Here is a 4,420-nt window from a genome sequence, read left to right on the forward strand (position 1 = left end):
GTGTTCATATGTAGTAAAAACCTGAGACATCCGCCCGTTTTCGTCATTTGTTATCGAATCGACTTAAAGCCAGATCGACACATTGGCCGCTCTTCTCTCTGAAACGGTTGTACTTATCGTCTGCAAAGCTATGTCGCGTGCTGCGGTATGCTGAGACACTAAAAGCATCATAGTAGAACACAGATGAAGCTTCTAAGTTGATGTAATAGCCAGTAAGAAGTAGTACAATTAAAGTTTTAAGTATTGAATATGGACCTTTTAGCTGGCTTTGGTGCCTTGGACATGAGCTAGGACCTTAAGACTCTGCATGAAAGGAGGACTAGCAGCCGAGTTGCACGGGAGAATGTGAAAAGTGTTCATATGTAGTAAAAACCTAAGAAATTCGTCCGTTTTCGTCATTTGTTATCGAATCGACTTAAAGCCAGATCGTCACATTGGCCGCTCTTCTCTCTGAAACGGTTGTACTTCTCGTCTGCAAAGCTATGTCGCGTGCTGCGGTATGCGGGGACACTAAAATCACCATAGTAGAACACAGATGAAGCATCTAAGTTGATGTAATAGCCAGTAAGAAGTAGTCCAATTCAAGTTTTAGGTATCGATTATTGACTTTTTAGCTGGCTTTGGTGCCTTGGACATGAGCTAGGACCTTAAAATTCTGCATTAAAGGACGACTAGCAGCCGAGTTGCACGGGAGAATGTGAAAAGTGTTCATATGTAGTAAAAAGCTGAGAAATCCGTCCGTTTCCGTCATTTGTTATCGAATCGACTTAAAGCCAGATCGTCACATTGGCCGCTCTTCTCTCTGAAACGGTTGTACTTATCGTCTGCAAAGCTATGTCGCGTGCTGCGGTATGCGGAGACACTAAAATCACCATAGTAGAACACAGATCAAGCTTCTAAGTTGATGTAATAGCCAGTAAGATGTAGTTGAATTCAAGTTTTAGGTATCGATTATTGACTTTTTAGCTGGCTTTGGTGCCTTGGACATGAGCTAGGACCTTAAAATTCTGCATTAAAGGACGACTAGCAGCCGAGTTGCACGGGAGAATGTGAAAAGTGTTCATATGTAGTAACAAGCTGAGAAATCCGTCCGTTTCCGTCATTTGTTATCGAATCGACTTAAAGCCAGATCGTCACATTGGCCGCTCTTCTCTCTGAAACGGTTGTACTTATCGTCTTCAAAGGTATGTCGCGTGTTGCCGTAGGCGGAAACAGGAAAAGCACCATAGTAGAACACAGATGAAGCTTCTAAGTTGATGTAATAGAAGGTAAGAAGTAGTACAATTCAAGTTGTAGGTATCGATTATTGACTTTTTAGCTGGCTTTGGTGACTTGGACATGAGCTAGGACCTTAAGATTCTGCATGAAAGGAGGACTAGCAGCCGAGTTGCACGGGAGAATGTGAAAAGTGTTCATATCTAAAAAAAAAAACCTGAGAAATCCGTCTGTTTTCGTCATTTGTTATCGAATCGACTTAAAGCCAGATCGTCACATTGGTCGCTCTTCTCTCTGAAACGGTTGTACTTATCGTCTACAAAGCAATGTCGCATGCTGCGTTATGCGGGGACACTAAAATCACCATAGTAGAACACAGATGAAGCTTCTAAGTTGATGTAATAGAAGGTAAGAAGTAGTACAATTCAAGTTGTAGGTATCGATTATTGACTTTTTAGCTGGCTTTGGTGCCTTGGACATGAGCTAGGACCTTAAGATTCTATATGAAAGGAGGACTAGCAGCCGAGTTGCACGGGAGAATGTGAAAAGTGTTCATATGTAGTAAAAACCTTAGAAATTCGTCCGTTTTCGTCATTTGTTATCGAATCGACTTAAAGCCAGATCGTCACATTGGCCGCTCTTCTCTCTGAAACGCTAGTACTTATCGTCTGCACAGCTATGTCGCGTGCTGCGGTGTGCAGAGACACTAAAAGCACCATAGTAGAACACAGATGAAGCTTCTAAGTTGATGTAATAGCCAGTAAGAAGTAGTACAATTCATGTTTTAGGTATCGTTTATTGACTTTTTAGCTGGCTTTGGTGCCTTGGACATGAGCTAGGACCTTAAGACTCTGCATGAAAAGAGGACTAGCAGCCGAGTTGCATGGGAGAATGTGAAAAGTGTTCATATGTAGTAAAAACCTGAGAAATCCGTCCGTTTTCGTCATTTGTTATCGAATCGACTTAAAGCCAGATCGACACATTGGCCGCTCTTCTCTCTGAAACGGTTGTACTTATCGTCTGCAAAGCTATGTCGCGTGCTGCGGTATGCGGACACACTAAAAGCACCATAGTAGAACACAGATGAACCATCTAAGTTGATGTAATAGCCAGTAAGAAGTAATCCAATTCAAGTTTTAGGTATTGAATATTGACCTTTTAGCTGGCTTTGGTGCCTTGGACATGAGCTAGGACCTTAAGATTCTGCATTAAAGGAGGACTAGCAGCCGAGTTGCACGGGTGAATGTGAAAAGTGTTCATATGTAGTAAAAACCTGAGAAATCCGTCCGTTTTCGTCATTTGTTATCGAATCGACTTAAAGCCAGATTGTCACATTGGCCGCTCTTCTCTCTGAAACGGTTGTACTTCTCGTCTGCAAAGCTATGTCGCGTGTTGCCGTAAGCGGAAACAGGAAAAGCACCATAGTAGAACACAGATGAAGCTCCTAAGTTGATGTAATAGATAGTATGAAGTAGTACAATTCAAGTATTAGGTATCGATTATTGACTTTTTAGCTGGCTTTGGTGCCTTGGACATGAGCTAGGACCTTAAGATTCTGCATGAAAGGAGGACTAGCAGCCGAGTTGCATGGGAGAATGTGAAAAGTGTTCATATGTAGTAAAAACCTAAGAAATCCGTCCGTTTTCGTCATTTGTTATCGAATCGACTTAAAGCCAGATCGTCACATTGGCCGCTCTTGTCTCTGAAACGCTTGTACTTATCGTCTGCAAAGCTATGTCGCGTACTGCGGTATGCGGAGACACTAAAATCACCATAGTAGAACACAGATGAAGCTTCTAAGTTGATGTAATAGCCAGTAAGAAGTAGTACAATTCAAGTTTTAGGTATCGATTATTGACTTTTTAGCTGGCTTTGGTGCCTTGAACATGAGCTAGGACCTTAACATTCTGCATGAAAGGAGGACTAGCAGCCGAGTTACACGGGAGAATGTGAAAACTGTTCATATGTAATAAAAACCTTAGATATCCGTCCGTTTTCGTCATTTGTTATCGAATCGACTTACAGCCAGATCGTCACATTGGCCGCTCTTCTCTCTGAAACGGTTGTTCTTATCGTCTACAAAGCTATGTCGCGTTCTGCGGTATGTGGAGAGAGTAAAAGCACCATAGTAGAACACAGATGAAGCTTCTAAGTTGATGTAATAGCCAGTAAGAAGTAGTAGAATTCAAGTTTTAGGTATCGATTATTGACTTTTTAGCTGGCTTTGGTGCCTTGGACATGAGCTAGGACCTTAAGATTCTGCATGAAAGGAGGACTAGCAGCCGAGTTGCACGGGAGAATGTGAAAAGTGTTCATATGTAGTAAAAACCTGAGACATCCGTCCGTTTTCGTCATTTGTTATCGAATCGACTTAAAGCCAGATCGACACATTGGCCGCTCTTCTCTCTGAAACGGTTGTACTTATCGTCTGCAAAGCTATGTCGCGTGCTGCGGTATGCTGAGACACTAAAAGCATCATAGTAGAACACAGATCAAGCTTCTAAGTTGATGTAATAGCCAGTAAGAAGTAGTCCAATTCAAGTTTTAGGTATCGATTATTGACTTTTTAGCTGGCTTTGGTGACTTGGACATGAGCTAGGACCTTAACATTCTGCATGAAAGGAGGACTAGCAGCCGAGTTGCACGGGAGAATGTGAAAAGTGTTCATATGTAGTAAAAACCTTAGAAAACGGCCCGTATTCGTCATGTGTTATCGAATCGACTTAAAGTTAGATCGTCACATTGGCCGCTCTTCTCACTGAAACGCTTGTACTTATCGTCTGCAAAGCTATGTCGCGTGCTGCGGTATGCGGAGACACTAAAATCACCATAGTAGAAGACAGATGAAGAATCTAAGGTGATGTAATAGCCAGTAAGAAGTAATCCAATTCAAGTTTTAGGTATCGATTATTCACTTTTTAGCTGGCTTTGGTGCCTTGGACATGAGCTAGGACCTTAAAATTCTGCATTAAAGGACGACTAGCAGCCGAGTTGCACGGGAGAATGTGAAAAGTGTTCATATGTAGTAAAAAGCTGAGAAATCCGTCCGTTTCCGTCATTTGTTATCGAATCGACTTAAAGCCAGATCGTCACATTGGCCGCTCTTCTCTCTGAAACGGTTGTACTTATCGTCTGCAAAGCTATGTCGCGTGCTGCGGTATGCGGAGACACTAAAATCACCATAGTAGAACACAGATCAAGCTTC

Source organism: Schistocerca gregaria, unplaced genomic scaffold (assembly GCF_023897955.1).
Source record: "Schistocerca gregaria isolate iqSchGreg1 unplaced genomic scaffold, iqSchGreg1.2 ptg000492l, whole genome shotgun sequence".
NCBI classification, from domain to species: domain Eukaryota; kingdom Metazoa; phylum Arthropoda; class Insecta; order Orthoptera; family Acrididae; genus Schistocerca; species Schistocerca gregaria.